The 15,552-nt window shown below is 41.0% G+C and overlaps 1 pseudogene; it reads left to right on the forward strand.

The window, feature by feature from the left end:
- The window catches only part of LOC102244674, a 74,923-nt pseudogene extending 60,711 nt beyond the window's left edge, over positions 1-14,212 (forward strand).
- Positions 14,213-15,552: the final 1,340 nt, after the last annotated feature.

The following is a 15,552-nucleotide window of genomic DNA, read 5'->3' on the forward strand; positions in this document are numbered from 1 at the left end:
CAGCCTCTTAGGCATCCCTGTCTGTCCTCTGCAGTGTGCATGGAGGAAAAGGGCTGCCTCTGAGGAGGGGCCAGGCCAGGCCAGGTGACCATCTTGAGTTCTGGCTGAGGTGATGGTCCTCACCCTGAGATGCCTTCTAAGTGGTGATGGACCCAGGCCGCTACCATCGGGACCCAGGTATTCGGTCGTCCATCCAGTTGTGACGGCCTTAGGCTATTATTAGTATAGATTATTGGATATATTCCTTATGTTGTATTTTACAACCCTATGACTATTTTTATAACTAGCAATTTTTACTTCTTAATCCCTTTCACCATGTCCACCCATCCCTCAAACCCCTTCCCACCTGGTGACCATCAATATCTTCTCTGTATCTATGAGTATGATTCTGCTTTGCTTGTTTGTCTTTTTTAGATTCCACATACAGTATATGTGAAATCATATGGTGTTTGTTTTCTCTGACTTATTTCACATAGCATAATATCCTCTAGGTCCATCCATGTTGTCTCAAATGGCAATATTTTATTCCGTTTTATGGCTGAGTAATATTCCATTGTGTATATGTACCACATCTTCTTTATCCATTCCTCTCTTAATAGACCCTTAAGTTACCCTGGCCAGGGTGCCTCCGTTGGTTGGGCATTGTCCCATGCACCAAAATGTTGCTGATTTGATTCCCGGTCAGGGCACATGTCAAGGTCGCAGGCTCTATCCCCAGTAGGGGCATGCAGGAGGCAGCCAATCAATGTTCCACTCTCACATAGATGTTTCTCTCTCCTTCCCCCTTCCTCTCTCTCTAATAATCAACACAAGTATTTTTTTAAATAGATACTAAATTTGTTTCCATCCTCTCACACAGATGTTTCTCTATCTCCTTCCCCCTTCCTCTCTCTCTAATAATCAACACCAAGTATTTTTTTAAATAGATACTAAATTTGTTTCCATATCTTGGCTATTGTAAATAATGCTTCAGTAAACATAGGGATGCATATAGGGAGGGGCAAAAGTAGGTTTACAGTTATGAGTAGACAAAGCAGTTTTTGTGTTATTATTTATTAATTATTGTGTTCTTTTCCATACAAACAACTATAAACTTACTTTTGCCCCACCTTGTATATTCTTTAGAATTCGTGTTTTGGATTTCTTTGGATAAATACCCAGAATGTAATCACTGGGTCATAAGGCAGTTCTATTTTAAATTTTACCCTTCATTAATGTTTTCAGTAATGGCTGCACCAATCTGCATTTTAACAGTGCACAAGGATTCCCTTTTCTCCACATCCTCACCCACACTTGTTGTTTGTGGATTTATTGATGATAGCCATTCTGATAGTGACAGGTGATATCTCATTGTGGTTTTAATTTGCATTTCTCAGATGATTAGTGGTGTTGAGCATCTTTTCACATATCTATTGGCCATCTGTATGTCCTCTTTGGAAAAATGTTTATTCAGATCTTTTGCGCATATTTTAATTGGATTGTTTGGTGTTTCTTGGTGCTAAGATGTATGAGTTCTTTATAAATTTTGAATATTAACCCCTTATAGGATAGCTGATTGATGAGTATCTTCTTCCATTCAGTAGGCAGTGTTTTATTGCTAATTTCCTTTGCTATGCAAAAAAATATTATTTCAATGTAGTCCCATTTGTTTATTTTTTCTTTTGTGTCTCTTGCCAGAAAAGCTATATCAGGAAAAAAGCAGCACTACTAAGAGCAATGTCAGAGAGTTTACTGCCTATGCTTTCTTCTAAGAGTGCCAGGGTTTTTGTTCCAACATCTAGAAGGGTTCAGCAATCTGGAGAAGGACTGTGTGTAACTTAATAAAGAGTCCAGAGACGAAGCATAATTTTGAAAGGCATTTGGGGGTCAGAGGAGCCTAGCTAAAGAAACTAATATCTCCTCATCTCAGGACCCCTTACTTTTTATTAACACAATTTGTCCTAAGGCAAGATGGAGATATACACTTCAAAGGGTAGGGTTAGGTACAGAATCCATTGTCAGAATGGAAGAATTTGCCTACAGCTGTTCAGGTGTTTGGCCAGTAGGAGGCAATAACATGTAGATTAAGATGCACTGATTGCTTGTCTGGCAGCAAGCAATCATCCTTTTCAGGTTTGGGGAAATGCCTTTAGCCATTCCCAACAGGCGATAACATATGAGACTCAGCCCTTGCTGACATGCTGGAATTGGCTTCCGGCATAAGAGTTTTATGAAAATACAAAATTTGTGCACTCATGGGGGGTGGTCCCTCAGCATGTCCTGCATCCTCTCGCAGTCCGGGCCTAAGCCGTCAGTTGCACATCCCTAGTGCTGCCGCGGAGGTGGAAGAGGCTCCTGCCACTGCCACTGTGCTTGCCAGCCATGAGCCCAGCTTCTGGCTGAGCGGCACTCCCCCTGTGGGAGTGCACTGACCACCAGGGGGCAGCTCCTGTGTTGAGCGTCTGCCCCCTGGTGGTCAGTGTACGTCATAGCGAGCAGTTGAGCGGCCTTAGCGTATCATTAGCATATTACGCTTTGATTGGTGAACAGCCTACCAGATGACTGGACACTTAGCATATTAGGCTTTTATTATATAAGATCTTCTTAAATTTAGGATTCTGACATTTCCTAAGGCTGGGGAATTTTCAGGTTTTTTAAGGAGATCCATGGTTTAATAAGTAAATAAGATGTTGCTCACAGCATATTTTCTTTTGCCTAATTTTTTCATTGGGAAATCTGATTAAGAGCAAATCAGTGTTACCAAAAAAAGGTAAGCACTAGTACCACTACTATTAATTGCAACACATAACTGAAGCCAACCCCTAGGTCTTGGTGCTGATAAAGTTGTGAATACTCTGACCTCCTGGCATATGCCTTACTGATGAATGTAGTTCATGGAGAGACTGCCACTTCAGGTGATGTCTTCAATTTCTGCTATTGATAGAGCAAGGATTCTCAAACTTTAATGGACAGGAGAGACTCAGTCACATTATTTGTTTTACAAACTGCATCCCCAGTTTATGATTCAATAGATCTGGGAAAGAAATTCTTCATTGATCACACACTGAAGATGATTGTGAGGCAGGACCATGGACCATGTTTTAAATACTATTTGCTACCTAAGTTCCCTCTGTCATAAATATCTGAATTCGGGCTATGAATCTAACAATGTGATAATGGGCTCTTACTGATGTATAGTGGCACGGAAGAGAAACTAATTTTGCTCAATGAAAAGGGAAGGCAGAGAGAGTAAAAGCGATCCCCAAAGAATAGGTGATATTTAATCTGGGATTTTAAAGATGAGAAGGAATTTTCTAGCTAGGACTACCTTATGCAGAGCTTTGCATCCTCAGAGGAGCATAGTTTATCCTGTGGAGTGGTTGTTTCCAAACACAACAGCTGCACCAGAAATCTCCTGAGCTACTTATTAAAATGTAGATTCCCAAGACCTGGGTATCTGAACTCTTAATTAATCAGGGTCCTGGGGATTCTGATAAGCAGCCAGTATGGGAACTATTGTTAGACCAAGAGTTGTCCATCCTGAGAGTCTACTAGGTCCTTAAGAGGATACAGCATCTGAGAGTTGATGGCAGGAAATATCCAGCCGGGGAGCAAAATATAGTCAAGGAGAAGGTCCAAAGCCAGAAATAGGTCAGAAAATTTCCATAGAAGAAGAGATAGATATAAATATGAGGATTAGGCAAATGAGTTGGACTAGAAAAAGCATAAGGTGTGACCACAGAAGGCAGTTTGTAGAAATAAAGACAAAGTGAGACAGAAAAGCATCCCATAAGATATCAGGCAGAGGTGAGCTTCCTGAACTCTACAAGGTATCCTCAATCTAGCTGATGATTTTCACCTGGGGTTGAAAAGACATCCTTTTCATTTAGCAGTTGAAAAGACAAATCTAAGAAAAAACCAGGATTGGAGTTTGGAAATTATGACTCAATAGAAACCAGACTTTAAAGGGACCCAGTCAAGAAAGCAGACACTAATTCTCAAGAGAAGAGGGTAGCGTGTTGTCTCTTCATTTTGTAAATTGCATTCTCAGTAGGATTTAATTCATAGTTTCCCTCATGCTTCCTATCTAAGCATGTAGAATTGTTCTTTAAACTACCGGTAGACAGTGCCATGGTTTTGGTAAAAAATAAAGGTAAAGCCAATGATAGCAAATGAAATAACTTGTTTTAAAAAGAAAAGAAATTGATGAACAAAAATAGATCTAGAGACAAATGGCAGGGTAGGTGGCGAGGGGGTGGGGTTAGAGAGCAACCAAAGGACTTGTATGCATGCAATACACTGACACTGGGGCAGTGGGGGCTTGCCCGGGATGGGAATGGCTGGGGATGTGGGGGAAGAGGGGGAGGTCAATCGGGGAAAAAGGAGACATGTAAAACTTTAGACAATAAGAAAAATAAATAAAAATTTTAAAAAAGAAAAACTTATGTTAAGGAAAGTCTAAGCCAAATTAAGATACTAGACCCATATCTGAAGGCTTATTTATTGTCCAAGTAAATATTACTCAGAATTTTATGCTCTACATTAGTTTTAACTTATGACCAATAAATTACATAACCCAGCCAGGAATGAAACGGATCACCAAACCCACAAACATAAAAACTCTGAAGAATTTCTAATATGGTTGTCAGTTGAGAAGTGGGGGTTTTTTTTCCTGTAAAGCTAACTACTTTCAGTGTGTTATAACTTTTGTGGCCTTTGGGCACTTTCATTTTCATAGGCCCCTTCCTTCATAAAATATATATACATATAAGTTGTTTTTTTTTTATTACTGCTTTGGCATAAAGACAAATATACTCCAGGCTTGATTAATTATAAAATACTTGAGGCCTGGTGCACAAAATTCGTGCACTCAGGGGCATCCCTCAGCCCGGCCTACGCCCTCTCGCAGTCTGGGACCCCTCGCTTCTTACCACCCACCTGCAGCAGAGGCAGGAGAGGCTCCCGCCACCACTACTGCACTTACCAGCCGTGAGCCAGGCTGGCTGAGCAGCGCTCCCCCTGTGGGAGCGCACTGACACCCAGGGGGCAGCTCCTGCGTTAAGCATCTGCTCCCTGGTGGTCAGTGCGCATCATAGTGACTAGTCATTCCGCTGTTTGGTCGATTTGCATATTAAGGTTTTATTGTATAGGATTATTGTTATATTCAGTTTTTCCTTTTAATTTAAAATAATTCTGTGGCCCCCTAAAAGTATCATGGGCCCTATACACTGTGCCTATTATGCTTAATAGACAAGTCCATCCTGGCTACTTTAAGTTATCCTAAGAAATAAAACATAAGTAGAAAGTAAAACTAGAGAGAGAAAATGAGGATGAAGAAGACTATAACCCAAGTTGTCCATGGCAAACATAAAATTCCTTGGAAGCTGCATGCATTATCTTAAGATTATATCCAAATATTTTTTTTAAATGTTTCAAATTACTTCTCATGACGACTTGGGCTTTATCTTTTAAAGAAGATATAGAAAGCATAAAACCTAGTATACAAATAGGTTTTTATTTTAGAATGGCTCTTTCACCACACAGTAAAGAGTAAATTAGAGGAAACAAGGTGAGCATTTGGATTAGAAAGATCACCCACCACTCCTCTCACAGTTTCTTCTCACAAACTTCTCTCAAAATGTCATGCAACCTCCACTGGCTTTGAAATACTTCTGAAAATCCTTCCTCTAAACGTGGGTAAGCCGAAACACAGGTATGGGGGAAGTGGCATTTCTGCTTGGTTAATCTTGGCTGAAGGGTAGCAAGATATTAAGTAGGACTTTTTGTCTTGGAGTTTCACCAGTGACCCCAAAGTCTAAGGACAATGTCTAAATTGAGTTGCTAGCCCACTGAAGCAATACATCCTAAGGACTGTGAACCTGATTCTATCAACATCGCTCAGTCTCCCACCTCCATTTCTGTGAATGTTGAAACTGAGGAATATCTTTGGAAAAAATTCTGGGAACTATAGAGGGGATGGGACGGAACCAGGGAAGGAAGGAAAAATATTCCCCACACCTTAATCCAGGAGAGAAGGGCTTTTATGAGCTTCTCAAAGAACTTGGCCTACAGCCTCTGAGGATTGGGAGACTCTCTACCTCTGCTGCAAGAAGTCTAAAGATGCAAAGCTGAGACTAGATTAGCCTGACTGTAAACAGCAAAGAGGGTTGGTTGCACTGGACAAGATCTACACTTCCAGTGATGGTGTGCAAAGATGTTTGTCTCCTAGGGGGATGTGAGAGCTCAACCAGAAGAAGCCAAAGACCCAGAGTGAGAGGTATATTGCCAGCAACTTATGGCTAAAGGGGGACTCAAAAGCAGCCAGATATGGAAGCATTACTTGCTTAATGCAGTCATAGCTCCTCTTGCAAAAGGATCTCCCAGGGGAAAAAAGCACCCCCAGAGGGGAAAAAAAGCCAATAATTGTATATATGTCATCTTTCAGACACCTATCTTTGTCCCCTGCCGTTGACCGGTGTGGGTGTGAGTCTCTTTTAATCAGTAAAATGAGGAAGAAGTGACATTGCAAGACTTTGAGGCTAGGTCAGAAAACGCAATGTAGCTCTCACTTTGTTGCCAGATACAACAAAATCAGTCAAATAAAACCTTTCTTATGTCTTACCTTGCTTCTCCAGAGCAACAGGAAATTATATCTAGGAGTGGAAGAGGAGGTAGAATTAGGAAATCATGAAAAGGCAAAGCATTCCTAGGCAGGCCTACACTGAAGGACTATAGAAACCTAAATTAGATTATAATCCTAAATTTTTATATTAAACTAGAGGCCTGGTGCACAAAATTCATGCACTGGAGGGGAAGAGGATCAGGCCTAAGCTGGCAGTCAGACATCCCTCTCTCAGTCTGGGATCCCTCGCTCCTTACTGTCTGCCTGCTCACTGCTCCTTACCACTCGGCTTGCTGCTCCTCAGCGCTGCCGCAGAGGTGAGAGAACTGCCACAGAGGTGAGAGAGGCTCCTGCCACCTGCCGCTGTGCTCACCAGCCATGAGCCCGGCTTCTGGCTGAGCAGCACTCCCCCAGTGAGAGCGCACTGACCACCAGGGAGCAGCTCCCGCGTTGAGCGTCTGCCCCCTGGTGTTCAGTGCACATCAGAGCAACCAGTCATTCTGGTCAATCCACCATAACGGTCACTTAGGCTTTTATTATATTGACTTGATAGGAATTTTTTTTTTTTCTGAAATGAGACTTTTTTGTAATCAAAGAAACCAGAAAGCTATTTGACCTGTCAATTCTTTTTTCAGGGCAGAAAAGAGTAAGACCAAAAGCAAGTTTGAAAGAAAGGAATAAAAATAATTCATACCTGGCTAGGCATGGCTCAGTGGTTGAGCATTGACTTATGAACCAGGAGTGCACATGCCTGGGTTGTGGACTCGATCCCCAGTGGGGGACATGCAGGAGGCAGCTGATCAATGATTCTCCCTCATCATTGATGTTTCTTTCTCTCTCCTTCTCCCTTCCTCTCTAAAATCAATAAAAATATATTTTTAAAAATAATTACACATATAGATTAATTTGTTTGATAAATTATTACACAATTTATAATGTATTTTGATGCAGATATAAGATAAGAACTACAGAGTCAACAGAGAGCTGGAATTATATAGAAAGTGAAGGTCATCTATGACCATATCCAGGCCAGTTAAAACCCTAGCCTATTGAGGGTTAGGATTTTATATAAAATAAATAAATTAGCTAGTGCAATCATAAGATAAACAAAACAAAAAAAGGACAGAAAAAAGAATAATTGGGTTATACTTGCTCAACTTTATTTTATGCTTTTAAAATATTATTGGGGAAAAAAATGTTTGGTAATTCCTGGAAGTCCTTTGGAAGTTGAACAACATGGAATTAATTTAAAAAGCAAAACTTATTCTATATTGTGGCCAGTAAACAAAGTGGCCTTAATAAGCCAGAGTAAGTCCCAAACAGGCCTCTCTCTTCTGTACGCAGTCTGCTTTCTAATTCTTCCCAAAAACAAGATAAGCAGTAGTTTTTTGTTGTTGTTTTTTAGGAAGTTTTATTTTGAATATGTCTTATAACTTAAATTTCCTTTAAATAGATGTGTTCCCTTTTTTTAATGATCAGAAATTTTTGTATCAAGAGAGATATAAAGCCTAGATCTATATCTCCTATCCCAAATCTGGGAGGGAATATGGCCCATTTTTAACCTGTAGAACATGGCAGAAGTGACATTGCATGACGTACAAGGCGAGATCAGAAAAAGTGATGCATCTCCCACTTACTTTGCTGAGATACTAACTCTGGGAACCCCTGATGCCACATGAAGGGGATTACATGAGGTTGCCATATTTTGAGGAAGCCCAGGCAACATGGAGAGGCCACGTGGAAGTGTTCCATTGACACCCTATTGACTTAACTGACAAGTGAGGTAAGACGCCTACAAATGATACCAGCCTCTAGTCCTTGAGTCAACCCAGCCATCATGTCTTCCCAACTGAGGAGCCCAACTATGAGCAGAGACTGTTACAGAAGAGCAAAGAAATACCAAGCACGCTTCCTAGAGAAAGGGAGGGACCCGTTTATTAACACTAGTGGACTCCGGGAATAATTTCCAAATCAGAGTGAAGTAACATGCAGAGGCTTTGCTTTTTATAACCTTCAGGGGTCATTGTCTTGCAGATATGGTTCCACCCCCTTTCCTGAGCTTACAGGAAGGCCCCCAGGTGTCAATCTGTCCTGGGGCCAGAGATAATGACCTTCCCCTCCCCGCCCCCCCCAATGCAATGCATTGTTCACACTTTTTATGGCCTGACACGCCTTGCAAGACCAGTTTGCTCCTCAAGACAAGCCATTTGAACTATGCCTCATCCAAACCCCTGCTCCACAGAATCCTTGAGCATAATACAATGCTTATTTTAAAGCACCAATTTTGGGTGAATTTGTTGCGCAGATAACATCAGATTCCACAGGTTGAGTTCGGCCCTATATAAAACTTCCTCCAACACATACACTCTTCAAATGCCAGCCACAAACCCAGACTGTGCTTCTGATCAACTGACTACAAATTGGACATTCCAACAACTCCCTCCAACTCAGAATGCCATTGTTACCTATACTTCTAACTGACTGGCTGTAAATCAGAAGTTTCCCCAACCCACTCCTTGGGTTCAATTAATTTGCCAGAATGGCTCACAGAAATCAGAGAAACATGTTACTTACTAGATCACTGATTTATTGTGAAATGTTTATTGGTTTATTGTACTCAGGATCAGCCAGGATGGGGAAGAGCTGCATAGGGTGAGATATGTGGAGAGGGGAATGACACTTCTGTGTCCTCCCCAGGCAAGCCAGGCTCCCAGATCCTCCATGTGTTCCCCAACCCAGAAGTTCTCTGCACCCCATCCTCTTGGGTGTTTATGGAAAATTCATTACATAGGCATGATTGATTAAACCACTGGACATTGACAATTGATTTCAACCTTCAAAGCCTCTCCCTTCCCTGGGAAGTGAATGTTTTGGAGTGAGACTAAAAGTCTCAACCCTCTAGTCACAAGGTTGGGTCTCCTGGCAATCAATCCCCATTGAGGTGCTTTCCAAAAGTCACCTCATTAACATGACAAAAGATACCATTTTCACTCTCTTCACTTAGGAAATTTCAAGAGACTGGGAGCAGGGAGCCAGGAATTGTGGACTAAGACTAAACATATATTTCTTCTAAGTCACAATGATTCCATGTCCCTTCACCACCATGATTATTCTTCCATGAATTTGAGTCCATTTATGCCCAAACAAGAAACTTCCTATAGTAAAAACTAGTCAATAATGCCACAGACTATCTTATAAGGCAGTGAGTTTACTGTCACTGAGAGAACAGCTTTAAAGACTCACTCAGGGATGTTGTAGAGAGATTACTAAATCAGAGTGTAACAGAATGAAATGCTCAGTCTCTCTTTGACTCAATCTTGTTCAAGCCTGCTCTGTTCCCACAGCCTTCAGGCTAATAGCTGAGTCTCCCATAATGACATGCTAATTATGAGGAGAATTTGGCTTGAGTTTTACAAAAACAGCCCCTCCCATTTCCCCTACCCCTGACCTAAAAGAAGCCTGAAGTCTGTACTTTCTTAACATGGATTTAAGGCCCCACCAGGGCTCCATCTTCTCCGTTGGTGCCTTCTCCATCAGTAAACCTTTCCTTACCCCAAATTCTGACTTGTTGAGTTTGGGCTTTCAAAGAATCAGGAATATGGACTTTGGACCAGTGACAAGAGAAAATACCAGGCTGTCTGTCCTCAAGGAAACATTTTTTTTTTTTATCTTTAATTTCTTTTTTGGTTAAGGTATTACAAATGTGTCCTCATCCCCCTATTAACCCCCAACTACATTTTTATTTTAGATTTTACAACATATGTGAGACCTCAGATTCTGTTTATATTCTCTCATGAACTGAGTAATAAATATGGAGTACAGAGGGGGCACATAATAAAAATTCTGATGATAGTATTGAAATAGGAATTTTAGGGGGATATAAGCAGGTTTAGGAAATTTTAAAAATGAAAGAGGTCCATGAAAAAACAGGGGGCTACAGACTGGGAGAAGTTACATTTCCTTAAGACAGGGAGCAGGAAGCCAGCAGAAGTTACATTTCTATAAGACAAGAAAGTTGGGGGAGGCAGCAGTTACATTTCCATAAGATAAGGAAACTGGGAGTAGCAAAAGGTCTATATTTACAAAATAAAGAAGGAAGAAGAAAGACTAGAGCAATGGTTCTCAACCTGGGGGTCACAACCCCTTTGGGGGTCGAACAACCCTTTCACAGGGGTCGCCTCAGACCATTGGAAAACACATAGATAATTACATATTGTTTTTGTGATTAATCACTATGCTTTAATTATGTTCAATTTGTAACAATGAAATTGGGGGTCACCACAACATGAGGAACTGTATTAAAGGATGGCGGCATTAGGAAGGTTGAGAACCACTGGCCTAGAGGGACTAGAAGAACAATGAGGGAGGAGGGTCTCACACGTCCCATGTGAGATTTGACCTTTGAACTAAGGAGTTGCTATAGTGACCAAATCAAAAGGGAGATAGTGGCCAATCAGAGGGGATATCAAGGCACAAAGATCTGCAGCCTTTATAAACTGTGGAAGAAGGAACTTGGTGGGACTCTTTCCCCTGCCCCACGTGGTAGTCTCTGTACTTGTTCTTCAATAAATTTCCACCTTTGCTATATATACACCATCTTCCATGTGGGGATTCATTCTTTGACTCCAAGGGACAAAGAATCCGGGGAACCATCCTGCCCAGGGGAACACCACGCGTTCCAGTCCAAAAAATCCCGTATCAGTATACTTTAGTAAGTCTTCACAAAGGAAGAAAACTGCAAAAAAAGAAAAAAAAAGAGAGCCTTTGGGTAAACTAGGTTTTTAATCCTTCTACCACAGATGCTCAGGGGAACATTTTTACAAAAGCAAGTCTAACGGAATTCGATCTAATTGCATGATTTTTTAAATCTGCATTGAAATACAAAGGCTAGGAGGAAGATTTCTTCACGTGGTTAGCCCTATGGCATTTTCTACAAAGTTATCTACAGATCAATCTCTGAAATATGGTTCCTTTTAGTAAAACATATTTGAACAAAACTTTCATCTTTGAGTAAATAATTAAAAGGTTAAAAGGAAAATTGTTGACCCTGACCCAATGAACAATGAGGTTGTATTTCTAAGCTGTCCAGCTTCCTGCTAGTTCCTTTAACTGAGATGCTGACCAAGAGAACTTATCTACAGACTGAAAATTCCTAAACTCGTATTCTACTCTAGATTTAAAGGAGCTTCAACTACAACACCTGTGATAAAACAGCAAATATAGAATATCGAACCCTCAGGAGACCGAAATTTCAGTCATGGTCTTATCCTTACTCTGGAGACAGGGGCACTTTCTAATGCATAAGATCTTCACTCTTTGAAAGACGACAGAGAAGAGCAGGGTTGCCTAAGGGCAGCGAAGGGGACTTTGGTACCCTTGTTGAATTCCCCCCAAAAAAGTGGCTTTACCCTTTACCCCAAAATAAATTTAAGTTTAAGACCAAAAATTTAAATGAAACAAAACAAACCAAAAACTGAAAAAATATCCAGAAAAAATTAGGGATTATTTTTTAATCTTGAAAGGAGAATAGCTGTTATAAACATAACCTCAAACATGAAAGCCATAAAAGTGAACTAAGTTTAACTTCATAAAATGTTAAACTCTCTTAATGGTGTTAAATAAATAAACAAAACAAAACCATTGACAACAGGCTAAGAACAGACCATTCACAGAAATAAATATGAACAACAAACATGAAAAATGCTTAATTTCCTTCAAAATTTAAAAATGGAAATCAAAGTGAGGAAACTGCATATTTTACCTATCAGATTAGCATTCCTTTAAAAAATAAAACCAAGCATGAGTGGAAGAAAATAGGCCTTCTCATACACTGTAAACCAGTGGTTCTCAACCTTCTGGCCCTTTAAATACAATTCCTCATGTTGTGACCCACCATAAAATTATTTTCGTTGCTACTTCATAACTGTAATGTTGCTACTGTTATGAATCGTAATGTAAATATCTGATATGCAGGATGGTCTTAGGCGATCCCTGTGAAAGGGCCGTTCGACCACCAAAGGGGTCGCGACCCACAGGTTGAGAACCGCTGCTGTAAACGAAAGAGTAAGTTGCTAAAATTTTTTAAATTGACTTTTTAGAGGAAGAGAGAGGCAGGGAGAGAGGGAGATTTGCTGTTCTATTTAGTTATGCATTCATTGGTTGATTCTTGTATGTGCCTTAACCAGAGATTGGGCCCACAACCTTGGAGTATTGGGTGATGCTTTAACAACTGAGCGACACAGCCAGGGCACAAAATTTTTAAGGGTCCATTGTGAAGAGACCATGGCTAGATTGGCCCCTTCACTAGGTTTTAATTTAAGTTTTTTTTTATTGGCAGGAGTGAGGCCACTGCCTGGACTCCATTTAATCCCCAGGATCTTAGACTAAAATAATGAAACCTCAAAGAAGAAAGCTAAAAGCAAAAGCAAAAAAGATCTTTAAAATAAAAAAGAAAACCTCGCCCTTTCAGTCCAAACTAATTACACCTCCCCCTGCACCACCCTCAGAAGAAAGAGGGGTATTTCTCCAATAGATGCACCACTTGGCAGACGCTGGTTAAGATCATCCTTGAACTTCAATGTCCCAGCGTGAAGGATGCAGTAAAGGCTCTCCCTCTCCCCAGCAGCCGGCGCCTTTCCCTTCCCCCTCCTCTCCTCCCCAGGTACATTTCCCTCGCCCTTCTCACTCCTAGGCTCCCAGGGCCCTTCTGTTGCTTCTGTAACTTGTTTCATGAGCCTATGCAGCCCAGGCTCACATCTGTCTCCGTAACTTTCTAAATAAACTTTCTCATAATTTGGGGGAGGGCAGAAGGTACAGTAAAACTTTGGACAGACGATGATCTACCTGCAACCGGTGCCAGCACTGCATGGCCCAGAGTTGAGGAAGATACCATCTTTCCATCCCATGTCTGCCACCGAGAACTTTATAGTCTTATAAAAAATGGTTTTGCATTTATAAAATGAATTATGCAAGCTCCAGGAAGTGCCGAAGACCGACTCAGAAAATTCTTCCTGTGCAATCTGTGGTCAAACCTGTTACACGACTGGTAAACTTACAAACGTGGCTTCCTGTGCTCTAACCAGCCCTGGAGAATCCTGAGCTGCACTTCCTCCCACGCAGCCACAGCCAGCCGGCCCCACCCTCCCACCTTCTCCTCTGCCTCGCCTCCACCACCCATAGCACCTTTGCTGCTCAGAAAACCCAACCTCACCGAAGCACTTAGTCTAGATCGTTAAAAAAAGATGCTCATGCAGAAAACAGTTAAAGATCTGCTGACTGTAAAATTTAAAAACACAATTTTGAGGAAAGGATAAAGCTTGTTCCATCACCAAAGGTATGGAATTCACTAGTTATGTCTCTGACCTGCAACAGGTTTCCCTGAAGCCCAACGCCAAAAGTGCAACTCGAGTTGCAAATGCCTTCATGCCTCCTGGTAAAAGTCACATAGATCTGCAGAAACTGCTTAGAAAAGTCATGCAGAGAAGAGCCCAGGTGGGACCCCAATTCCCAATCAAGAAAATATGGAAACGGAAACTGGACGGATCCCGCCAATGAGCCGGGTCCTTCAGGAGAAAGTTTCAGCCGGCTCACCCACTCTGCAAGCAGCTTTGATGAGCAAGACTGGAGCCAACTCTGCCTGACTCTACAAGATGATTCATAAAATATATAGATATCACTGCAATCCTTTCTTTTAAATGTAATAGGGTATGTATAGATAATTATTCTAACACATAATTTTATTTAAAGAATTAAAGTATGTACGGAGCCCATAAATACTGTGGGTATCTGGATATTTTCTAGTTTGCATGATCAGTAAGAGAACAGACGGAAAATGCAACCCCCAACATGATGTTTATCCTGGAATTACTCAAGTTAGGGTGGAAATGTTGTTCACATTTAACTAGATAGCTCTAATGTGTACTCCGTAGGTGCAGTTATGACATTAAGATAATAACCTAGTTCCCATTCATCTTGGGTAATTGAAAAGAAAAGTATTTCAGCCTGTAAAGCTCAATCATTCATTAAGTGCTACTGTTATATTGTAAATCAGAAGACGCCTTAACCAATAAGCCAAATTTATTTGGAGTCCTATTCATTTTCGCTAGTGCTAGTGGGCCCAGAGGAACTCTTGCTTCTCAAATTCTGGGGCCCAATATGGTGGAAGTCTTTTCAATTTATATGTTTTTCAGCTCTTTGTTTTCCAAATTTGGAATGAGACTTCCGGACCTTCTGAGAAAAAGTCCTGTGTGCTGGGACAGGGCCGTGAGACCATATCTCAAGGCCTGGCCTGGCGCCAGCACTGCCAACTCTGTTTGGGGCATATTTTATGGCCTCTCTGGAATGGGAGTAGTCTTATTTTCCCTATTATTTAAGGAAGCAAATGTTTACAAAAGCCAGAATAGCAGGGTTAAAATTTTAAACAGCAGTTTTTACCCAAGATGGAGGTAACTATACTTCACTACAAACTAGATCAATAAAAGACACCCTCTAGATTTCATTTCTGTTCACTATAAACAGTCACGAGGTAAACCCGTCCTCATCCAAACCCAACTGCTTTCCAAAAGGACTGGAAGCAAAATATCCAATGTGACCTTAAAAATAAGAATGTACCATTTCTAGCATCTTTGGTAGGTAGGTAGTTATATCTGGTATTTGTTCTTTGACATCTGCTGTCCACATTCATACAGCTAAATATAAATCTCATGAAGTCTTCCACACGAACCTTTTATTTTCCGCAGTGCCCTGCGAAGGATGGTCTGAGGTCTTCAGCAGGTTCACTGTGAGACCTGATTCCTAGGCCTCAACAGCCTGTTGATTCAATAACAGTAAATGCACACCTAACTGGGTTTTTGTTCTTTCCTGCCAGTCCAGGGCTGCCAGATCCAGCAAATATAAATGTGATGCCCAGTAGGATTTGAATTTCAGATAAACAACAAATAACTCTTTAAAAG

The sequence above is a fragment of the Myotis brandtii genome, unplaced genomic scaffold (genome assembly GCF_000412655.1).
Source record: "Myotis brandtii unplaced genomic scaffold, ASM41265v1 scaffold562, whole genome shotgun sequence".
Taxonomy (NCBI): Eukaryota; Metazoa; Chordata; class Mammalia; order Chiroptera; family Vespertilionidae; genus Myotis; species Myotis brandtii.